This window comes from Musa acuminata, chromosome BXJ2-5 (assembly GCF_036884655.1).
Source record: "Musa acuminata AAA Group cultivar baxijiao chromosome BXJ2-5, Cavendish_Baxijiao_AAA, whole genome shotgun sequence".
NCBI classification, from domain to species: domain Eukaryota; kingdom Viridiplantae; phylum Streptophyta; class Magnoliopsida; order Zingiberales; family Musaceae; genus Musa; species Musa acuminata.
Window position 1 is genome coordinate 13,202,455 of NC_088342.1, and position 25,875 is coordinate 13,228,329.

The window sequence follows — 25,875 nt, forward strand, 5'->3', positions numbered from 1 at the left end:
AAATCTATAAATATTATTAGTCATACTTTATTATTATTTTTCTGTGGCCATTGAATTATACAGTTTTTTGTTTCAGTCAATGTAGTCAGTTGGTTAATTACCTATAAACATTTAAATCATTGGTAGAATCAAGCACTAAGTTTCTAAATATTTTTTATAGTTATTTTTATATCATACTTTCATTCAAACCTACCTATTCATTTGTTTTGATTAATGCAATATTCATAGTCACATCCTTTTTAATTTGATCTAAAGCTATAATAGTAGCGTATATGATTCATCCAATCTCAATATAAATATAGATTAGGATGCAATATTATTAGAATCTGATTTGTATTTATCTGTCTAAATCTGTAGGTAACCTCTCTCAGCTCTGATCACGATTGATAATTTATATTCTTATTTTATTTTTTGAAAAATATCAGATTATTCTAGAATATCTTCAAGTAAATATATTTTTCTCAAATATCCCGGAAAATATATGTATATTTCCACTTCCAATAACACAAAAGAGTGTATATGACACTAAAATTGTTTCTCAATGGATTTATATTAATACAGACAAAATTAACTTTCTAAATTCATTTAGCTAAAAAGATTCTTTCGTCAAAAAGTTGTTATTGTTTGTGAATATTATAAAAGCAATTAGCTATATAATGGAATCATTATAGAAATACTACTTTGTAAGCGTTACAATTATTATAACGGACCACGGCATATCCGATATAGCAGTCCGCTGCGAGCACGTCGCAAGCTGCGGGTGGTGGTGACCGCCGGGTAGCCCCGTTCGCTTACCCCGCCCGACCCCAGATTGCGGGGCCCACAAGGACGACGATTATTCGTTCAGCGTGGGCCTCACGGTGGGTCGTATCCACGTGCGGCGGGCGGTCCTCGCGCCTCCGACGAGCCCTCTTCCGACATTAACGACAAGGCTTGGGGGCATTTCCGTCAGAAAGCTAGCAGTCCCTGTGGACGGTGTGGATCTGTTGGTGGTACCCATCGACGGCTGAGATCGTCTTTTGCTCCTCTCCCGTGTTGACTCCATACCTATAACTCCTGCCTTTTCCTCGCCCAAATAAACGAGCACTCGAGTCAGTATTTGATCAACCGGGCCCCATATTTTTCCCTCAAGTCAGTATACGGGTAGAGGGAGAGGGAGACAAATGATGTGTGAAATAACCTAAAACAAATTTTGCGGCAAAAATATAGCTTAAAACCCAAAGTCCGACGTTCAAGTAAAGCGACACCCACCAACCTCTACCACCTTGGCCCACCCCCTAATCCATTCATTACACGGGTACGCGATTGGGAAAACGTATTTGTTGTGCAAATAAGATATTGATTATTAGAAGCGTTTTCCTGGAGGCGAATACTATGGGGAAGTGTGCGTGTGTCCGACAGCGAACGACTTCGGTCGAGACTCGTGAGGAGACATTGCGATGGGAACAAAAGCCACTATTTTTCTCTCTTTGAATTCCATTAGCTTTTCCTTCGATTGGATTGAAGTTCGAAGCCCGAAGAGTGAAAAAGTGCGAGTGACAAGTTTTTGTTTTGTTGCCAAAAATTTATCCATTAGCCTCTCTCTCCTCTCCCTTTTAGGGGCTTGCGAGATTCTTGGGAAGCTCGGTATGGAGATCTCCAAGAACGAGAGCTTCCCCGAGCTCGGATAAGTTTCTGGGACCACGAGAGTTGTGTTCTTTGTCGACGAATTCTTGCGGCTAAGGCTGCTTCTTTTTGTATGCTATCTTTAGCTTCTGGTGTCGACTATGCTTGGGCTATTAGTGGCTTGATGAGTCTTGAAGCTGTGGTTTTCCGTTTATTTGGCAGGTAGTTCTTCTTACTGTTTCGGATGGGAGAGTGAGTACCGTTTCAGGTGAGAAAATGATTGAATTGGCAGAGATAAGATGAAGCTTTCTACTGTTGGTATCAGCCAGCAAGCACCAGAAGGTGATCTTTCTGTGTTGCCTTTGATCTTGCTTCTGTTCTTAGCCTCCGCCGTATAAGAATGCAGATTGCTTTTTGAATGTTGAATTAGGGGAGGAGAAGAGATGCTTGGATTCGGAGCTCTGGCACGCCTCGCCGGGCCGCTGGTGCCCTTGCCCACAGCTGGAACTCGAGTAGTCTATTTTCCTCAGGGTCACAGTGAGCAGGTGAAAGATCGAATCTTTGATGCGTTTCCTTAAGATATGCATGTTCTGTGCGTTTTCTGTTTAATGATTGGTGGTCGGTTTTAATCAAGGTGGCTGCATCGACGAACAAGGAAGTAGAGAGCCATTTTCCCAATTACCCAAGCTTACTGCCATAGTTGCTTTGCCGGCTCCATAACGTGACTTTGCGCGTTCGTTCTTTCACAGATTTTTTTTGGTCTAGATGACTTAACGTGGTCAAATTTAGATTCCTGTGGCTGTAAAAATTGCAGGCAGATGTGGAAACAGATGAAGTTTATGCTCAGATGACGTTGCAACCTCTGAGTCCGGTAATTTTGATTTGAAAATTGATTGTTTACTAGCCACTGTATTGTATTTTCCTATAAGAAACTCCAGAAGACTCAGATATTGGCTACAGGAAGAGCAGAAAGTCACTTATTTTCCCATTGAGATGGGTTTTGCGAGCAAGCAACCCACAAATTATTTCTGCAAGATTCTGACAGCAAGTGATACAAGTACCCATGGAGGGTTCTCTATACCTCGTCGGGCAGCTGAAAAAGTCTTCCCTCCTCTGGTGCGATGGCCATGAACAAGTTGTATTATTTTCTCATGGAATTTTTTTGAACACCATGAATAGGAGTTGGTGATTACTGCTGTTTCATTGGTGTTAGGATTTCTCTCAGCAGCTGCCAGTGCAGGAGCTTATTGCTCGTGACCTTTATGATGTTGAATGGAAGTTCAGGCACATTTTTGGAGGTGATTGAACCTACTCTAGATGCTATATAATTTTTGCATTTCATAATTCTATTGGCAGGCTTAGTTGTATTGGGAGAGATGCATTGTAAATTAAGGAAAAAATGAATCATGTTCAACCAATACTTTTACTGCATATATAACATATTAATCATTCATAACTAGTGCTAATATAATTGCCAGTTTTGTCCTTTATCAACCCCTCCTGAATTGGGCAACAATCATTTCTTGATTAAGCCAAAACAGGTACTAGTTCATGGAAGCTTAATTTAAGTTGTTTATACTTGATGTAAATTGGGATTCCTATTGCTTTTAGTTTGGGATTGTTCATTAGTTTTTGGTCAACTTTGGAAAGATATTATTAAATGGATCCTAACCTTCTCATCCTTGGATTAGAATTGGTACACATCCCACTTTATGTTCTAATAAAAGACCAGAAATTACCTTTAGAAAAGATACCTTTGGCGCTTTCAAGCTTGTTGATGCAGGGTCCATTAGAGTTGGCCAGAAATTTGATTATAAGCATGCTGAATCAAGAAAATTGAAGTTTGGTCACACTATTTTTTGTGTTATAAAAATTGTCGAAAATTATCTAATTCTTGAATCTGACAATCCATAAACCAACTATGTCAGCTCTATAGTTTGGAGACTGACTTTGTTTTGTAGGATGAAAATGAGATAAATGGCAAGTGATTTATTATCCCAAACTACCAACAGAGTTGAAACTCCAAAGAGTGAATAAAGACTTTGTGATGGAATTGCTTCACTCATCAAATTGTGATATATTCTTCAAATATTGAAGAGGTCTGTTGCTTGAGAACTTCTATAAGCATAAGCATGAAGAAGGAGAAAAGCTGTTGTCAAAACTATCTCAGATACCTTTTAATTATAATATTGGTCATACATAACTGCTGCAAATGAGTCAATTTGCAACTTATAGTTCTGTGGGGATCCTTTTATCATGTCCCCATAAACACTTTAAACTAACACAACTATAATTAATAATAAGCAAGAAACTAGCAATAATGTAGCTAAGTAAAGAAGGAGAGTGCACTTCACATATTGACAGAACAAACAATTACTTCTAAATCAAGGGTTAGATATGTGCAGAATAAAAACCTTCCTTTGATTCATCTTTTAAGAGCATCTGTTGATTGGATCTGAACCTAGGATGCCTTTCCATAGTTTCAATTGGTCAAAATAATGCCTTTGGATATTGAAAGTTTGAAACAATAGTTTGATTCCTTAGATCCACAACACTTTCATTATTGATCCTTATCGTACTTGAATCAATCTTTAACAATGTTGTATCACTTAACTTGAAGGGATTATATTTTTTTGAAAAATCTGGTATTACCATACAAGCACGTGACCTGAATATTTTTGTACATTGATAGTTTGGTTGAAAAAGTTAAGAATTTAAATCTTAAACATTCCAACTGACTTTGTGTTCAGGTAACGGATATCCCCTTTATGTGTCTTGAATGCCATAAGATTCCAGTGTCTTATCATCATAACATTTCCTTACTCTTGTTTGCAAAAAAGTCTGACAATGCTTCCATGAAAGGTATTTTGAGTGCAATTTTTATGATTTTGATGATAAACCAATCAAATTTCTCCTTTTGAAACTTTCTTAATGTGCTATGTCACTTGATAATCTCTAATCTCCTTGTCATGATACTTCATCATACTACTGTGTCAAATCAACCACAGTATAAAATCAAGCATATGCTAATCTTCTCTCTTTAGCTTGATGCATGCACTTGCTCTTTGCACCTGGGAACTGCCTCAGAAGTGTCAGCAGATAATCCAGAGAATCATGCTGGAATGGAGATCTCTTATTTTGAATCTTGCTGTTGCTTTATTATTCTTTTAGTTGGCCCTTTCGAAGTGCATGACATTGCCCAATCGGTTCACTTTAACTATAGCTCAACTCATCATTTAGATCCTCTCCTTTACCATTTTTAAAATTTCACCAGCTCCATAATCTCTAACTGTTTCTCCTGTTAAATTTGCACATGCTGCAGACCTTGCAATCAAACTTTGTGATTGTTTGAAAGAGTTAAATGAAAGTTTGTGATAGTTTTATGAATAATTTGCTCATTAGTAGAAGGCTTTAATATCATCATTCAGATGAGAAAAGCTAAAACTATTTTGAGCAAGTCATGAAGGCAACTACAAATTCATTCTAACAGTTGAAGACTCTAGTTTCTTTGTTTCTATTTCTATCTATAACAATTGAAACATCATTGGAATTTTATTATAGATCATTTCCCTGATCACAGGTCAACCAAAAAGGCATCTCCTTACTACAGGCTGGAGTGTGTTTGTCAGTGCCAAGAGACTTGTCGCTGGGGATTCTGTTCTTTTTATTTGGTTAACTTGATTTCTTTTACCTCTTCTTCCATGTTTAATGTGACAAAAAATGAAAAATCCATCTCCATTTCTTTCATTGAATGCATTTTTTTATTTTGATTTTGATTTCCTTCTCAGGAATGAAAAGAACCGGCTTTTGTTGGGAATAAGATGCACTAATCAACCACAAACTTCAGCATCATCATCACTGGTTTTATCAAGTGACAGCATGCATATAGGACTCTTTGCTGCAGCAGCTCATGCTGCTGCCACAAATAGTCGTTTTACCATATTTTATAATCCAAGGTAGCAGTTGTCATTACAATATTTTCTGTTGGTCGCTATTGCTTTTTTGGTTGGAATTGTTGCAGGGCCAGCCCATCAGAGTTTGTTATACCTCTTTCAAAGTACACTAAAGCTGTATTCCACACTTGTATCAATTGGGATGCGATTTCGTATGCTTTTTGAGACCGAGGAATCAAGCATTCATAGGTAATGTAACAACATTTGCCAAAATACTTGAATTAACCATTGCCTTCCTTAATTTCTCTCTTTTGTGGTTAGAATAAGAATATCTATATAAATTATAACTTCATATGCTAAGTCCTCTTATGTGATTGCATTAAGATATCTAATTTGTGTTGTATGGGGCAGCCAATTCTTGTTTGACACATCTAATTTTCTATTTATTATTCATGTTGACTGAAGGTACTGGGAACAATTACTGGCATAAGTGTCTTGGATCCTGTACGTTGGCCGACTTCTCATTGGAAAAAAGTCCAGGTAAATATCTGCAGTGAAGATGTATTTTATTATATGTAGATACATGTCCTTGAAATTAATTATGGAGGTTCTTTATATCAAAAATCATGCTCAACAAAGACGATCTATGATTTGATACCTCCATGCTCCTTCATGATCGATTCTAAGGTAGATTGAGGCCTCAATCCCTCTGATAAGGCTCTAGCATGTCTCCCATTTTATTTATTTGTACATGTAGACAGACACATTTACTTGTGTCACCCTAGTGTAATGGTCATTGATGAAGATTTGTTTATCTTTGAGGTTTTAACTGAAGCAATTAATATCTTAGTGCTACATTTTGTTAGAAATGCAAATCTACTAAGAGTTAGTGAAATGAAGTGGCTGATCTATGACTGTGGTGATATTAGAAGATCAACAAGCTTAAGTTGATCTTAGTTTTACTTACTGTATATTACTTATTTTTCTCTGAAAACCTGCCTTAAAAGAGTCTTATGAGGGTTAAATAGGTCAATAGGGTATGATTACAAGGTGATACTTACCATCCTGCCATTCTTGTTTCTTTGTGTGAAGCTTAGTAGGTTGGAACTCATAAGTTTTACATACATTTTTGGGGTGCTTGTGCTCATATTATTTTTGCTGACTCAGCATTAGTAAGATGATTGCATAGATCATGTTGTGAGTTGGACTCTGCTGCTGTAATATTTTTTTCTAATTTCTGAATAATACAAATGGTACAATAATTTAGTATTCCTTGTTAGCCAGTCTGTAGAATGTAGGTATTTTTTATGGTATTCAAGTTGCTGCAACAACACAAGAAGATGTCTTCGTGAACTAATGTGACATTTTAGTAACTACAGGTTGGCTGGGATGAAGCCACGGAAGGTAAAAGGCAGTGTAGAGTATCACTGTGGGAAATTGAGCCTTTAACAACCTTTCCCATGTATCCATCATTGTTTCCGATTGGCAGATCTTGGCATCCTGGAGCATCCTTTCCTCGTGGTATGTTCTCATGCATGTATTTTGATCTAACTCTATGATACCTTGGTCAGCCTTGTCAGGGTTTCTCGAAGGTGAACAACAAAATGGAGATGCAGATTCATATGATGACCTTTATTATCTTTCCTTTCTGTTATACAATTATCTGACTGAAAAAAATTGCTTAGGAACTCTTAAGTTTGTGAAACTATTGTTAATATAACATTATGTAGCTCTTGGTAATGTAACAGATACCGTAGCTACTTCAAATATAATAAATTTCAAGGATAAGTCAATTCTTGCATATTATATGTTAATAATAAGGGTTATATCTTTTTCAAAATGTAAAATAAAATCTGAACATTTTATTTGGAACTTCTTACATTCTAGTTTATTTACCTTTGCATTTCAGACATCAAAGAAAATGAGCTAAATGCTTTAATGTGGTCAAGAGGCCTTGCTGCTGAACGAGGCATGTGTTCATTGAATCTCTCATCACTAGGTATGGGCCCTTGGGTCCAACATAAGCATGAACCATTGCTGCCGGGAAGTGAGTTCAATAAGTACCAAGCCATTTCCCATGTAGCTTTGCAGGATGTACGATATTGGGATATTCTGAAGCTGCAATTTCTGCAAAATCAACAACCTATTCAATTTCTTCCACAGTCCTATGCATCCAGCTCATTGCTGCAGCATCGAGATTGTCAGCAGACTAAGCAGCAGATTGTGAATTCTCAATCACAATGCGTAACAGAACCAGTTTTATATGAGCAGTGGCAGCCACCCCAAAATAAGCAGCAGGTTGAAGGAGCACATGCTAACACACAGGCATTCCCAATGCATAGCAATCATGTGCAACAGCAGTCTCATTTTCCTCCTTCATTGTTTGAAAGTTCATCCACTCATAACTCAAGCTTAGGTTTCTCATCAATTCTGACGGCAAGTTCCATTCAGGATATCTTAGGATTTGCTTATTGTGAAGAAAATGCTGGTGGTTCCAACTATTCACATCTTGGCCAATCCATGTTAAATCATTCTAATTGGCAATCATGGAAACCCAAGTTTACCAAGACACAACCAATTTCTTTTGATGATGTAGCTCTGCTACCATCACTTCCTGCTAAGAACTGTACTGCAGGAAATGAAGTTTTCAGAGTTAACCTGAATAACACCCTGTTTAGCTTCGGCAAAGATTCCTCCTCTTCGCCGACTAATGCAGTACCTAACCTAGGTATTGTCAATGATATGTCGAGTGTGCCATGTGTCGGTTAATTTTTCCATAATTCTCTGTATGGATATGTGGATGACTTATCTGGCTTATGAAAAAATGCAGAAGAGACTGATCTACAATCCCAATACTTTGTGAAGGTAAAGGCAAATCTTTCATTTTATGGAATGCTTCCTAACATATTGGTGTGGTACTTGCCAAGTTGAATGGTTGGTATATTGCTTTGTGGAAATTGTCATGATTTTTGTGCCAGTATAGTTCTATGTTGAAAAGCCCTTGCAACAGAACCACGAGCTAAGCAGTAGAAATGGTGAATATAGGTGTTCTTTGTTAATTGAAGGTTGTGTATTTTTCTTGCAGGTTTACAAGTCGGGATCAGTTGGGAGGTCTCCGGACATCTCCTGGTTTAGCAATTATGATGAATTACGTGAGGAACTGGGTCAGATGTTTGGTATTGAGGGTCTATCAGAAGATCCTCTTAGATCAGGCTGGCAGCTTGTATTTGTCGACGGGGAGAATGATGTGCTTCTCTTTGGAGATGACCCATGGGAGTAAGAAATTACTTAACATTTTAATCATTTTTAGTTTAGAAATTACTGCACAGAGTTAGATGAATTTGCAATTCATTCTCTCAGTATACCCTATGTTTTAATGTTTCTATTATTAACAGTAATCTCCATTTTTTATATGAACCAGCTTCTGTTGACTTTGTCTAGGTTGTTTCTTCTAGGAGGTTGTGTAAAAGGGTGAAATGTGCTTCCCTTGAGAGCCTGCTTTGTAATAGCACAGACACTAGTGAAGACCAAATCAGGAAGCAAACACTTAGATGTCTTAATAGTGTATCATGGCTGTGAGGAAAGACTAAAAAACAGTAGTTCAAAGAATAAGGCTCCTGCATATGTGGGGTCTGGATAGGATCTTTGCAAGCCAAAAGACAAACCTTAGTCACCATTGCATAGCAGCAACTTTACGGTGACGTCAAGGCTTACTCTGTAAACAGGAAGACTGTCTGAGGATAATACAAGGAACTAAACAAACACACTCCTTGGAGGCAAGGACAACTTTAAAATCAATAGTTTCTCGTTGGTGACTTATCTCACCCTTAAGTAATGTGGAAGTCAGACTTCTATCTGTAATTTGCTTGAACTAGCCTCTTTTGATAGAGGCATGTCTCCAAGCCTTGAATCAAGTGAGGCATGCCTCTTTTGATGGAGGCATGTCTCCAAGCCTTGAATCAAGTGAATCCATAGAATGCATATTAACCTCTTAATTTTCGAACCAAAATTTTAGGACTTTTTCTATATTAATTCTGAAATTTATGCAGAGATATTTATGAGCTATATTGGAAAACTCAATGAGTGAGAAATCCAAAGTTATTTTATAGAGTTCAATTTGAAGTTTTTTAAGGAAGTTACCTTCATTTTTCTTTATAAAGGTCATGGTGGTTGTTATACTTGAGAATTAAGAAAATTATTATCACATTTAAGACTTGATAGGTCACTTTTTTAGTTATTCTGTAAGTATTTAATATTTTTTACATTTTTTTTTCTGATCTTGAAAATGGTGAAGAATCAATGCGTTGAGAATCACTAGGCTTAGAGAGTTGTTCCAAGGTATTTTTTTCTCATACAATTTTGTATCTTGTTGATGGATTCCTTATGGTGGTGAGTTCCTAGGCTTTCATTTTTAGTTAGGTTCCTATGGTGGTGATATCTATATCTCTGAGATGTTTTACTTGGTTGGTGAGTTTGTTTATCTTATTTTTAATCATTTTAGTTCCTTTTTTTTTTTTCCGTCATCATCTTTTCTTCTAAGTTTCTCTTTGGTGATATTCAAGATTGTATTACTCAATTGCATAGTGGGCCATCTCTTTTATTTTATTTTGTTTTCTCCATGATCTGGATTACTTGATAGAAAGGAAAAAGATTGCAAGAATTTATTTATCCTTTTGCAAATGGAGACATATTTTTCTTATATTCTTTTGCAAATGAAGTTAAAGTCACTCATTCATCTTTCTGACTTGGGTGTGACCAAGAAAAAATATTCCTCTCAGGTTCAAATGGTCTCATAAAACAAAGACTAAGAAGTATGTGCTCATATTCGAGTACTAGAGAACATAACCAATAAGATGTTGAAGTCCAAATTTGAAAGGAAAATTCTTGATTTGAACTGTCATGTTGAAGTCCATTATCACCTGTATTCAAATTTGTCTCCTTTGCCTATGTTTACTTGAAGCGACCGTACATGCAAGTGAAGCTTTATTGTCGAGGCTTTTTTCTTTTTTATTGAAGTTTGGGCTTAGAGTGGAAGGAGAGTGTTTTGAATAGGTCCATCAACTGTAAACTATTGAGATAAATCACTTATTTTGATATTAGAAAGAAGCCCTTCTATAATATTTCTGTTAAGAGATTTGTTATCTATTACAGATCACTTTTCTTCAGTAATTCTGAAATTAAGCAACTGTTTAAAGGGTCAATTTATTTAGTGATTGAAGTCAACCTTCTAGTTGCATATTGAGTATCTTGTCCTTGTTTGTTACTGATGCTTATGTGCCATGGATTTTTCTGTGGTACCACTCACTATATGTTAGAGGTTGGCTTGAGGATGACCTAGCTATACATTGGCATGAGTTAGTTTAGCATTAAAAAATTTTTATATACGGATTGTGTTGCATTTTAGAGCAAGTCCATCATAGTAAATTTACATAAAAGATCATATCCTTTTCTTAGTTCTTATCTACACCTGTCAATACTTCTTCATTGTGTGGGCTGACATACTTTGGTGCCTAGGTCAGTAGTTGGTGCTTCACTCTCTTGTTTGAGGGCTTTTCTATTATTTGTCCTCCCATGTTCAATGGGACGGACTACACTTATTGGAAAACTCAGATGAGAGTTTTCTTATTTTCTATGGATTTGAATTTATGGAATATTGTTGAAAGCAGTTTTCAAAAGTCTTCTATTCCAATGAACGAATGGAATGATTTGGAGAAGAAAATATGTTCTTTAAATGCTAGAGCTATGAATGCTCTATTTTGCGCCTTAGATAAAAATGAATTCAATCGGGTTTCTACTTGTGAAACGATTTTTGACATTTGATACACACTTGAAATCATACATGAAGGCACTAGTAGAGTTAAAGATTCTAAAATAAATATTTTGATGCATGATTTCGAGTTGTTTCGTATGAAGCCAAGTGAAACTATTGGTGACATGTACACCCGTTTTATAGATGTCGTCAATAGTTTAAAAGCTATTGGCAAATGTTTTTCGAATTTTGAACTTGTTAATAAAATTTTACGATCGTTTTTTAAAAATTGGGATTCGAAAATAACGGCTATTCAAGAATCTAAGAACTTGAACCATTTTCCACTCGAAGAACTTATTGGGTCTTTAATGACCTATGAAATGAATTGTCTGGCACATGTTGAACATGATGAACTTGAGAAGAACCTTCCAAAGAACAGAAAAAATTTGACACTTAGAACAAATGAAGACCACTTGAGCGAAAGCTCAAGTGATAATGACTTTGAACTCTTGACTATAAAGCTTAAAAAATTCTTAAAACAAGAATCTAAGAACAAAAATAAAAGGAATGCAACTACTTGCTATGAACGCAAGAAGAAGGAAGCACTTTGGGACAAAACGAGTACCTCCAAAGACGAGGAGCAAACCGATGAAGATAAAGTGGCGAACTTCGCTTTGATGACTCTCGATGATGAGGTAACCAAAATCCCTTTACTTTATTTTGAAATTACTAGATGCATTTTATATGTTGTTTTTAAATTAGTATATAAAATATAAAAAATAAATAAATAAATAAAAGGGGATCATGCTTTTCTTTTGAAAATGATAATGACAATTGCATGTTTTACGAAAATATAACAAAATGTTAGATTTAAATCTAATGATTAATCCTATGTATGATTTTAAGAAAAAATAACGTGTGTCCTGATGATTTCCATATTGCTTTTCGATTTTGATTAAAAATGATTTATGTTTAATGAAGTTATGCTTGATAAAATAATATAATGATGATTTGAAGTCATGCTTAATGAGTTTATATTTCGAAACTATGCTTGATGATTTTTGTGATTTATGGCTTATTGATCTTTGTCATAATGAAAGTTACTTTTTCGGTTTTAAACGATGATGCTTGTTTTTGTTTTCTTTATCTTATCGATTTTTCACTAAGAAATTAATGAAGTTATTTATGTCATTTTGAATCTCTTAAAAGTAATTTTGATAATTTGACGATTTGAATTTGAATGAGTTTTATCCAAATCATGATCTTGATTTCTTGGAATTACTTGAGATTTTTTTTTAATCAAAATCTCTTCTTTTTACTCCTACGATTTTTCTTGGTATTTTATTTAAAGAGGAGATTTACTATATGAATTATGAGAATTATGATACATGAATCGAGATCCTTTATGTTTTCTACCATAACTCTATTTGCTATAAGAAAATTTTTATCTATATCATGATCGATCTTGAATTCTTGGAATCAAAACTTAATATTTTCTTTATATGAATCAAGACTTTTCATTATTCTCCTATGATTCTACTTGCTATATATTTAAGAGGAGCTTTTCTATATAAATCATGAGATTTCTTATGCATGAATCGAGATCATTGATTATTTGTTCTTCTACAATTCTTTTGTTGTTTACTAAAGTGAATATTTTTTTCGGAATTCATGACTTAAAATTTCTATTGAAGATCTTTTACTATTTAATCTCCTAAGATTTTCTTTTGATTATTTAAGAGGAGATTTGTTAAAATGAATCATGTCTTTTGGTATTCACATGATCTCATCTTTCATGATATGATTTTTTATCCTTCATGTGATGATATGAAATTATGCAATACTCATGATATTATGTTGATTCATACAAATGAGAAGTTAAGATCATGCATTGTAGGATGTAATGTAATTTGAAATTTTGATACCATCATGATTTGAATTATTTATGATTTGGAATGATGCATACAATACCATGATTTGTTGCTAAAATGATGTATCATGAATACTTAAGTATTATGTATGATATGCCATGGTGATGATTTATTTTTGCTATCATGCATGAAGTAAGGATGAAATGTAAGGTTGTAAGGTTTTGAAATTGTGCATGTTTTAATTTGAAACTATAATCATGCACAAACATATTGAAATAAGATTGATATTTTACTTTTGTCATGATTTGAAAATTATTGTAAAGGGAAAAAGAATTACAAAATTGTATTATTCCCTTCTTTTTGACAATAACAAATGGGGAGATAAAATTTGCTAGCTTATACAATTTAAGAAGCAAATCACGCTAGCTTGCACATCACAAAGAGAGGCAAAACTTGCTAGCTTGCTCATCTCAAAAGATGCAAAAATTTTCCCAACCTTCATATATGTATAAAATTTGCTAGCTTGCATGTTCCAAAATTATGTAAAACTTATTAAATTTGCTAGCTTACAAATTGCATGAAAAAAGAACTTACTATCTTGAACATCACCAAAAATTGCTAGCTTACTTATCTTAAGAAGCAAAAAATGCAAACTTGCAAAATTTACAATCATGCACATCTTTAAAATTAAATGATGATTTGGTGATTATGCATGTTGTAAAGTGATGAAAAGATTTGCTAGCTTACATGTTGTAAAGTGATGAAAAAAATTGCTAGCTTATATGTTGTAAAACTTGCATATCTCAAACACTTGATAGTTGCACTTTTCCTTTTTGTTGATGACAAAGGGGGAGAAGTTCTGATGACAATCATGCATGGAATGACATATTAAAATTTTGATTATGCATAATTTTATGATGATATATTGCTTGAATTCATGATTAAATTTGTCTTGCCTTGAATTCAATTTGAATTAAAGGTTTTTATCAATATGACATATTGATAGGGGGAGTTAAGGTTAACTCCATCATCAATTGGTTGTCATCATAAAAAAGGAGGAGATTATTGAATCTCGGATTTTGATGATGAAACCAATTGATAGTATTTATGATTTGATCTGTGTTTTGAGTGACGCAGGAAGCTTCGATCAGAGAGAGACAATTAAAGTAGGAAGAATCATGTTGGACCGGAGTAGAACATGTCAGAAGATTGAACGTCGAGCCGGAGGATCGATCGACGTATCGGCATAAGGCTTCGGGCCATGAGTTCGGGCATCGGGCTAATAAGAGTGAAAATTGCGCCAAGGATATCGGAGTTGCGGAGGTCAACTAGTTGATTGGGCAATAGGCCGCAAGAGAGGATGATGCGCCGAAGATTCAGACGAAGCGCCGATAAACCAATGACATGCCAGACAACATTTGATTTGCTTTATAATAATTGTCTAGATCGAAGTAGGTTTTAAGTGTGCAGGATTAACTACGATAGTGATCAAAGCATGAAGCAAAATGAAGTCTCGAAGTCAAGAACGAGATTTTGTTGGGAGTTCGAGAGTAAGTCGGAAGTCCGGATGTTCGTCGGGAGTTCTGCCAGAATTGATCGAGAAGTCCAAGAGCTTGCCAAAGAAGCTCGTCGGAACTCGCCAAGAAGATCGTCGGGAAGTCTAGGAGCTTACCGGGAGTCCGCTGGAACATTACCGAGAGATCATCGGAAGTTCGCTAGAAGATGTTTAAGTCCGACTCGATCCTAACATCATGTTCAAATGGTCTAATAAAATAAAGACTAAGAAGTATGTGCTCATATTCGAGTACTAGAGAATATAACCAGTAAGATGTTTAAGTCCAAATTTGAAAGGAAAATTCTTGATTTGAACTATGTCATGTTGAAGTCCATTATCACCTGTTTCAAATTTGTCTCCTTTGCCTATGTTTACATGAAGCGACCATACATGCAAGTGAAGCTTTATTGTCGAGGCTTTTTCTTTTTTATTGAAGTCTAGGCTTAGAGTGGAAGGAGAGTGTTTTGAAGAGGTCCATCAACTGTAAACTATAGAGATAAATCACTTATTTTGATATTAGAAAGAAGCCCTTCTATAATATTTCTGTTAAGAGATTTTTATCTATTACAGATCACTTTTCTTCAGTAATTCTGAAATTAAGCAACTGTTTAAAGGGTCAATTTATTTAGTGACTGAAGTCAACCTTCTAGTTGCATATTGAGTATCTTGTCCTTGTTTGTTACTGATGCTTATGTGCCATGGATTTTTCTGTGGTACCACTCACTATATGTTAGAGGTTGGCTTGAGGATGACCTAGCTATACATTGGCATGAGTAAGTTCAGCATTAAAAATTTTTTATATACGGATTGTGTTGCATTTTAGAGCAAGTCCATCATAGTAAATTTGCATAAAAGATCATATCCTTTTCTTAGTTCTTATCTACACCTGTCAATACTTCTTCATTGTGTGGGCTGACATACTTTGGTGCCTAGGTCAGTAGTTGGTGCTTCACTCTCTTGTTTAAGAAACAAAATCTTCAGGCCATTCATCAATTGGATATGACAAGGGAGACTCAGTTTTCAAGCTACAAATAGCATATCTGCTAGGTAGTTGGAAGTAATGGTAGCTAGACTTGAGTACTAGAAGATTTAGTATACTCTCATTGAAATAAGCATAAAATGTTTACACTGTCTGTATAATATTATATCAAATTGTATACCATCTGTATAACATTACATCTCAGCTGGCAATAAACCAGCATGCAACAGTCAAATGTTTGTGCAATAAAATTTAAGCTTGGATCATGTTAATACATGATGTGACTATTTTGTCTGAGGCTGGCTGATACGAACAAAGCAAGGTGCATGCCTGCATCCTTGTTCTTGCTTCCTATTGCATGATTGGCCCTATGCTAGTTTCTAATGCTCTTGCTACCAGTTTTAACTCAAATCTTATGTTGGTTGAAGAATGAGTTAATCCTTTTCATTATCATTGTTGTATACAGAATTTGCTTCTTTCTCTGTGGTTGGTCAGCTTTTCCACATTCCTTGCTACTGCTTGCTGATTTTGTTTGTTTATTTAGAAGTAAGAAAGATCTAAGGTTCAGGCAGATGTCTGGTCCAGCTCTAGTAATTTTAATTATTATTCTTTCTACTAGCTGGGTATAAATATTTTCTTTTAATCCTAGACAAAGTGCATTTTCATTGCATTAATGTATTTTTCATCCTTCTCTTGATTGATGGAGCTCTATTGTATAGTAATGCACATATCAATATCTCAGACCCTCAGTGGGACAGCCTATCATATGAAACACGAATACAGTGCTCCAATGTATCTCGTCATACTGGAAAAGAATAAAATATACTTATATCTTCCAAAGTTTCTCCATGGATCTGCATCATCAGAAGCCAATACTTAGCCTGATATGCAAAAATTTGTGTTACATAAAGATATTCATATGTGAGTAGACCACAGAAACGAGTTTCTCTGAGCTGCTACTGTGAAATACCAAGCTCATTATTCTGCCATTCAATGATAACACTTGTTTCCTTAAATTTCCTTGTAATCGTGCTTGTAATTTCCACAGTAACTATGCTTCCTAACATGTTTCTACCTCTTGTACACCATTAATGGTGTGGAATTATGGTTGGAAACTTTTCCTAAGTTACCTAATCACTAGCATTGTTTGCTTTGCTTTTGCATGTCCATGTTGACAGCTTGTTGAGCAAATGCCATGTCACATGTTCATATCGTTGTTCAGGAGTTTGCACGAATCAGTGCCTTGGGTCAGTACCCTATTAGCATGGAATGTTTTGATATGTATAGCTCGACGTGACTGGTAGACAACCCATCATGGGCAAGTCATACTTCCATCTGTATTATGGATATATGTTATTGATAAATCGTTCAAAAATTATCACAAAACCAAGCATGTCTAATTTTTTTCAGTTATTTATAAATTTTTGTAGTTTTGGTCTGAGATCCTTATCAGCATACCAACACATGATATGCTTGCATACCAGTTGGCATAAACCAAAGAGAAAGAGGGACTGATGATGATGGTGATGATAATGTAATTGCTGAACAATTATAACTTTATATTTCTGAACAAATTGTATGGCATGCATGTGATTGCTGCTACTTGGTTCACTCATTATCATTTTCCTTATGCAAATTAATCCAAGGACATTGATATAATGTTTGTAGTCTTGGTCTGGGATCTGTATCAGTATACTAACACATGATATGTCTGCATACCAGTTGGTCTAAACCAAAGAGAGAGAGAGAGAGAGAGAGAGAGAAAAGGGGATGAGGAGTAGGAAAAGAGGTGCAGAAGCAAGATGAGGACAAGAGGGAAGGAGAGAGGGACAATGAGGAGTAAAGGACTGTTGACAGTCAACAGATGCCTAGAGTAAACATAAAAAATAAAAATAAAAAACTAATATTGCACTGTATTGGGCGAAATTCTCATTCCAGGTTGGACATATAAATCCCATTCAATGCATACTAGTCCAACTGGCTTTTAAACCTTGGTCTAGATGCATTGTATTAATATGCTACTCAGCATGGTTGACCCGCAGTTGTGGGTCGTTGGACACATGCGCACATTTATTTTATTTTATTTTTATTTTGTCCATATTTCTCTTGATATTCTTTCAAGGCCAGCTGCATGTTGCTTTTTCAATTAGTGAAACTGAATTGGACCCCATCATACCATTCTAGTATTCTCATGTTACCAGTGTACAAGAAATTTTCATGCTTTATGGATTATTTAGAAGCAATAAATAAATCACAGTGTAATACTAGCAAAAACATAGATTGTAATTGAGTAGTTTCATGAACCGGTATATTCAATTATCCATAGGGACAGTTCTTGCTCCAAATTTATGTATCTGAGAGAATGGAAGAAAATGCGTCAGCATCTATATTTATCTTGAGTTTAAAGTTGTTTCTGTCATATGAGACTGGCCAGGATGAAACTAATTCTTTTAATGTTTAACTGGCCATTTGACTTTTCAATGCAGGTCATTCGTGAATAACGTCTGGTACATCAAAATACTTTCACCTGAGGATATGCTGAAAATGGGAAAACAGGGAGTTGAATCTTTTTGTTAATCCCTCTAGAAATTCAGGGAACAAGTGAGGGTATGTTCTGTAGACAAGTTCTATTTCATGTTGTTTGTGAATTCAGGTCATTTGTGAAATTTGGCTTTTCAATGCAGGTCATTTGTGGATAACGTCTAGCATATCAAGATACTTTCAACTGAGGAGGTGCTGAAAATTTGAAAACAGGGAATTGAATCTTTCTATTAATCCCTCTTGAAATTCAAGGAACAAGCAAGGGTATGTTCTATAGATGAATTATATTTCATGTTAAATAAAAGAAATTACTAAAGCTCTCTTTCTGCTTTAAATTGTTCTTGTGTGGTGTCATTGTTAGTTGTACTACCTATGGAAATAGACTTGAGAATATAGGAATGTTCCAAGTGTCTTCATACTTGTAAATTTTTTGTGTGTCTCAGTTGGTCTAGATAGGGAAATCAATGGGTTTTGGCATCTTGCAAGGTGTTATGGTTTCAAGATCGCTATATGATAGGAGTCCACTACATGAGCTTCATGTCCAAAACCCACTGATTCAGGAAATTACATGGGATTATTTTGGTGTATACAATTGAGAATTTATTTAACAAAATTGTTAATTATGCAAATATTATCAAAGCTAAGAGGTTCTTCTTCGGAGATGATCTCATATACATGATTGTCAACCCTTGTTCCTAATCTTATGGGGGTTTGCTGCATGGTCCCTTTTTCCCTTAATTTAGCTTTGTGAAGTGACATTCTATATGATGATCCAAATAAATCTTGGCCATCTTATAGGTGTCTTTTTTGCAAGGATTGAAATATCATATCATACCGGAGTTTCGAGATTCGCTCAGTATAGTACGGTACTGTATATCGAGCGATATATTTCGGTATACCGCTCGGTGTGTGCGCGCGCGCGCGCGCGTGCATGCGTGCGTGTACTGGCAGACTGGTACCAGCAGTATTATTTGAAATTGAAGACCTTGCTTCTTTAGTTCTCTCCCTATATTTTACCTCTAATATGAAACAGATTCATATACTCATTTTAAAATCTATGCTTGAGGATTTGTATGTAGAATATCCTAATAATGCTAGATACAAATGTGCAATAGATGTTTATATCAAAGATGGTGCTACTAGTTTGCCATTTCTTTTGCTTTTGGATTTCATCCTTATTCTGAATTATTTGTGTTCAGTTGCATGAATTCCTTCACTTGTTTAGTTTTGCAAAGGAAGCATTCATTGAGATACTAAAATCCTGTCTCTTTTACTTCTAGTTAGAATAATTTCATATTCCATTGGCTCACTTTTGGCCTTGTGTTAACCATGTTAGAGAATTTCATTTTGGTCTTCACCAGTGATACTTCAATTACAAATATTCTATATAAAACCTTTATTATAGTGCTAGTCATCCATGACATCCTCAACTAGTCTCTAGATAATGTTGTCCTGTATGGTCATTATCTTGTTTTTCGAGGCATTTACATCAATAAACACCTGTTTTCCTGTGCTAGTTGTTGAAAGGCGATGATCACTCCACTTTCCGCTCGACATTCAAAATCTATGATAGACAAAAGATAGATGAATGAGATTTTTTATCATAGCGAAGAAGCTGAGACCTAAGATAAAGTCTCTTCACCTTAGATGAATGAGTTTATGTGGTAATGCAATGCTCACTCATAAGAAGACTAGGCTAGGCTCGAATAGCAGGGAAGAAAAGCTCTTTGGACTAGCAAAAGCAGATGCCTTGCTTACTTTGAATCGAATTATTCTATGAAAAGAGGGGATGCTCCCTCGTTCACATCTTTGTGACGGTCAGTGGCTACCTTTTTAAGTTCAAAAAAAAACATCTTCAGTACATTTTAATAGCCTTCTCTAGTGTTAAAATTGATATTAGGCTCTTGAGATTTGCTTTAGTAATTGACTTTATTTCTTTGGTTTTATCTATAGTCTCATAAATATATTTAATTGTTGATTTTTATTGTAAATATAATCCGTAGGTTATATCCATAGCTTTTCTCGTTATCTGCAAGTTGTAAACTCGAACAAGAGTACCCATCACTTTTAATGCATATATCATATGATTCCAAAATGATGATACCAAGATAATATCACTGACTCGTCTTTCGCATCTTTGTCCTTTTGCTTTTCACATCTTTTGTCCATTTATTTAGCATATCTCTTCGAGGTAAACATATTTGTAAGGTTGTGCTTTTGTCTTTGTATAATTTATATACTTAATAATGTTAGAAATGAAGTAGCAAATCACGTGATATCAATTGATTCTTTGATCATGTTCAAGGTCTCAATATGATTATATATAAATCGAACAACAAATGTTGCATGGGTTTTCTTGATTTTTACATTCTTTCCAATATCCTTTGACATTAGATCAAATACAATGTGTCACTTGTGAAGTCCAACATAAGTGTGGGTTTTTTGGCTCGGAGTAATTTATCTAAAAGAGAGAAAAATAAAATTATTAAGACAGTTGCTTCCATTTAATTAAAAATTTAGAACATTCAAAGGAAAAGTCTTATGGACTAAAACATAATTGCTTATAACTTGAACAACATTTTGTTCCATAATTTCAAGCAACTCAAATGTTTTTCACAAACATGATTCCTAAAAGATAGTTGACCATAAAATTGATTATGCTCCTTTGTCCGCTATCATAAGGTACAAACATATGATAATATAGCAACCATAGTTTGCTCATGCATCCTCGTGACTCTCATTTGTGTAATCCAACTCTCTTTTCAGCAATGAAACTCTTATCTTGGAGGTTTAATTAAGGACTATATCTTCATGATAACTTATCTCCTACAAATATCCGAATTCAAGCTTCATAACTGAATAAAACCATTTTGTATAAGAAAAGATGAAATAGTAGTGATGCTGCTGTTAATCTGGAATCTCACTCTCGGATTTTAGACTGGAGGTTGAATCGAAACTCTTGGTAGGCTCAGTAGTGGGGTCAGTGATGACTTTTCAGCTCAATCAGATCAAGAAAAACTTTTGGAAACCTTTTGTTGACACACAGAGTGCTAGTATAATAAGATCGACCAAGGAAAATTAATGTTAATTTACCTTGTTCGTGCTTGATCGTAATGCTTCTGGTGGATATCCTTGCAGGTTTCCCTCTTTTCGGCTCTCAACTGGTGCTCCTTATAGACACTCCTAGCATGATTTTGTTGTTCTCAGATTCAGTATGATCTGCAAGATGACCGATAATATGCAATTTGATGGTATTTGGTCTCTTCCACCAGATATAAACTGGATATTTTGCTGCTAATCTAAATTAACTATGATTGTAACTATACTTCAGAGTACATCGAGATGCTTGAACAAGTATTATTTTGGCTTGTTTCCTGTGCGACTACTTGTTATGAATAGCAACTTTTGTCCAGCTAGTTCAAACTTGTCTGCGATAATATCCTTTTCTCCTCGTTTGAGGTTCTCATCTTATATCTTCTGTTTGATTTGGTGGTGACATGTCAATTGAACTATCCTGATGGTGAAGCTATCGAGTACTCGCCTATGCTGTGTTGATGCTTACTAGGATCCTAAAGATTCCCTGGTAATATTTTGATCGAGCTGAACCAAACTATGGCATCGCCCACCAAGCCGACATTTGACGTTGCTCTTTATCTTAGATGCCAACTGTTTTTGGGTACATCTATTTTTGTTTTGAGTTCTTTGCATTCAAAGAATAAATATCGATCTATTTTTTTCTATTATAGTAGTTGTGTTATGCAAAGAGATAAGGCTGCTAAAATGCAACCTATTTATAGGCCGATTGGGTTTCAAGTTTTACCTACTTGATTAGGTATTTGTACTACATTTAATCGGTAATTAACGTAAAATCAATAACCTCTTACATTATATATATATATATATATATATATATGTAATATCACATCATAATACTAATTAATCTATATGTATATTATGTGCATGTGCAGCTGTGTCCTGAGGCAAGGAGAGAAGGAAACAGTCCCCACAGCAACACCAGGATCAATCGCCATCATCGTCTTCTTCTTTTGATCTAACTTTCTGAAGATGTGCTACAGGAGAGAAAGGACAGCAAGGGAAACAATTTCCTCTGAACCAGGAGACCCCATGATGGCGCTGTACGTGGAGGCGAAGGTGGATTCTGTTCAAAAGCCTTCCCCCTTTGCTCTCATTGAAAGGCGACGAAGGTGGCAGATAAAGGAGGCACCGTCATCATGATGGCGAGGAGAGCTGCCTTTTGCAGCCATGCATGCATTGGCTTCCTCCTCGGTGGGGTCTCCGGTGGCGCCCCCGCGCCAGCTGTGTGATCCATGCCCTCCTCCTCCCCCTTCTCCTCCTCCTCGTCTCCTGCCGGGCACCCTCCTTAGGTGGCTGCACCCCCTATGCTTCCCTCCACACGTGATCCTGCTCCCACACCACCTCCTTTTCTTCTCTCTATATTCCAAAATCCCCACCCCCCATCTCTCTCTCTCTCTCTCTCACACACACACACACGACACACGCACATCCTGTATGCGCGCAGGAGGAATGGGGCACCGTGAAGCCATCGATTCGTCCTTTGATCGTTCTATTGGAGCAGCATGCAATCTTTCTCGCTCTTCTCTCTTTTCAGGAGGTGTTAATGGCGGACAGGAGTTCTTGGCCCACCACTTTGGGAGTTCACGAATGGTTCACGCCGAGATACTGAGGGCGGTGAGCTTACCGCGGTCACGGAGGAGGTGACGGACTACGGGCCTGCAGTGGATCCGATGTATGGTTTAACGTAGGCAACATCGGGGTCTGAGCCAATGCATGCTCCTCGGGATCTGGTCCCGGAGTTCAATATTAGTACTCATTCCAGTAAGTTTCTTTCAAACTTGAAATTGATTTTTATTTGCCATGAAATGTTATTATTTTAATCCATTCTTAACATAGATTTTATCTTACAAAAAAAAAAGAAGTCAAATTGCTGTCCTAATAACACCAAAAATACACCAACGGCAATTTTATCTTAACATAGATTTTGGTCGTTCCTAACAAACAATTTCCAGAATGATTATTTTTGTTTTGATTGGGTTGACAAGATTCTATCATCGGCAAGACATATCTATTCATGCACATTTAAATGTCCAACAACCATTATCGACCATCACAGTGTATTAATCATGTCGAATTTGACCAAATATTGTTGATGGGCCCAACGAAGTATGTCGGATAATATCAACTCTACTCATTTACTGTCCTTTTTATATCTGGGAAAGACTTTTTTTTTTTGTGATTTAAGGTTAAGATGCATTTTAAATGTTTTTAAAGATATTATTTATACAATTAATGTCCTGAAAGCTCCATCTGAAGATGAGAACTGAAACAATGGCATATTACATGACAGGATGCATGTACGAGACACGACAGCTTTACGTAGTCAACCTCACTGCATCACCGTAATGATAACCCACCAACACCACCCGAGCAATGCAGAGAACGATGTAGGAAGGGGAGAACTCGGAAGAGGAAAGGGGGGGGAGTGTGGAAGGAGGGAGGGAGTCAAAGGCGAAGCATATCGAGGAGCCATTGAATGCGGTTGCTGGGAGTCTTCTCATGCACTCCCGCTGCTGCACACTTAGAAGTGAAATCCCGGCGTCCCTGCGGCCTACTGTTGCCCTCTTTGTTTCCTTCTTCTCTCTTTCTGTGGAACTTGTCCGGAGAGGACAGGAAATAATTGCTCGCAAATTTGGATCGCTCTGCCGTCCTCGCCACCATCATTCCATCTGCAGCAATTCCCATCATTCCTTCTGCCACCCTTTTCTCTCTCTCTCTCTCTCTCTCTCTCTCTCTCTCTCTCTCTCACTAAATGAAGCTAAGATGCTTAAACAAATCAAATGCTTACTGAGTTAGAGATATAGTTAATTGGGAGTAGAAAATGTTCCTTTTACTCGTAACTTTTACCTGAAGCTTCTTTCAGTGGCTACTAGAACTAGTAGCAGCTGCTATTGAGTGTGTCATTCCTCGGTAGCTCACTGCTGTGGATAAACGTGTACACCCTTTCTTATGGAACAAGTCTACAGTCGAATTTAAAGCTTCCTAGGCAACCTCCAGGTCTTTTTGAATGCAAAGTTGTATAAGAATATATCTAGGGTTTTCCATCTCAGTTTACCTTCTTTTAATCATTACCATGGATCATCAAATAGAGACTACGAGTCTTAAATACTGATATCACCATACCATGTGTCTCGCCATTGGAACTCTTCGTATGGTCTTCTGCATGAGGTGATGGCGTAACAACTCGTCGTTACGGTCTCTAAGCTGGTTCGCCTATGGCATAGACTTGCTTGTGCAGCTGCAAAGCAGATTTGGTAGGGTCTCGGAAAGAGCACGAGGTGGGTACTACAGTCCTATAAAGCTTCTCCTCCACAGCTTGTTAGGCCGTGGGCAGTGAACAAGACGAGATGACATAACACACTTCATTATTTCCTCATCCGCCTTCTGCAGGAGCTTCCCTTTCAATTTATTCTATGAAACATCGATCATTTTTTGAAGTTAAGAAGCTAACTAGTTATGATCGAAATGGAGCAAGGATTCAAGACCATTTAATTCGCATATCTCAATCTCTATCGAAATGATAAGATCTCATCTCCCTATAGTTCAACATCAAATAACTCGAGAGAAATTGTTCGTATCAGAATTTGAATGTGAAACTCCAATTCAGAAAAGAGTGATGAGTTTTTAATGGAGTATAATACTGTGCTTTTTTGCTCCATTTTTTTTCATGGTAAATATGAGAATATATATTAGGTCAACAAAATGCTATTTGTCTTGTCATGGTTTACAGGTGCATATAAATAGGAGTACACTTGGATTCAGATAGATACCTCTTATTCTAATATTATCATCTTTTTCCATGTCTGTACAGCAAAGGATGACACAAGAAGACTCTCGCAATACTTGTAGAGATTGTCAAATCGAGTTGAAAGCAATATATCCTCACACTAGTTCTGTATCTATATTCAAGACTCAGATGTCCGAGTACAATGCCCTAAAAAATATCATAGTACTGGCTTATATGAAAAAAGACAAAGAGCTTCTAAAAAATTGATTAATTTTGTAAGCTGATATATCCTAAATTTCCTAATTGCAGAGTACACGTGGCAGCCTAATTATGATTTAGAAACTTCATTATCTTTTTCTGAACAGGCAAATATGTTAAGTTTATATATTGTTTTTATTTTTTCTGCACTGGGACAAACCTGTCCTCTCCTTCATTTGAGCACTTTTTGGGAGCCAATGGCAAGTAGTAGCACCTGTCATCTAGTTGTAAGCTTGTGATCTCTAAAATAAAGTTGGTCCAACTCTTTATTATGATGCTAGTTTACTTTTCCTTCCTTTGCTTCCCACTAGAAGCCATCGAGGGCCACAAAGTCCAAGGGCCCTCACACAAGTTCCACCATCCCTTTATTAGGTCTGCCAAATTCTGCATGGGGGCAGGAGGAATTTTCAGAACCAGGTAGAGAAGCTTTCAGTATTCTACCACCAAACCATGAACACACTTTTTCTTGTTTGCTTATTATTATTCTCTCTTCCTTGGAAACTTGTCTCCACAGCCCTCTTCTCCCCCTATGCATGCATCGCAGTCACTGCTGTTCCATGAGCTCTCCCACATCCTATTTGAAATGGTTGGCACTGCTGCT

At 36.2% G+C, this 25,875-nt stretch overlaps 1 pseudogene across 1 annotated transcript; it reads left to right on the plus strand.

The window, feature by feature from the left end:
• Positions 1-1,388: 1,388 nt before the first annotated feature.
• On the plus strand, positions 1,389-21,664 carry LOC103973287 (auxin response factor 12-like; annotated as a pseudogene). The gene is made up of 17 exons (XR_010486989.1): positions 1,389-1,736; positions 1,828-1,947; positions 2,036-2,150; positions 2,240-2,338; positions 2,420-2,476; positions 2,566-2,721; positions 2,819-2,903; positions 5,186-5,276; positions 5,394-5,561; positions 5,627-5,743; positions 5,959-6,038; positions 6,878-7,019; positions 7,408-8,363; positions 8,584-8,774; positions 18,139-18,259; positions 18,337-18,457; positions 21,332-21,664. The product of XR_010486989.1 is annotated as an auxin response factor 12-like (transcript).
• The last annotated feature ends 4,211 nt before the right edge of the window (positions 21,665-25,875 follow it).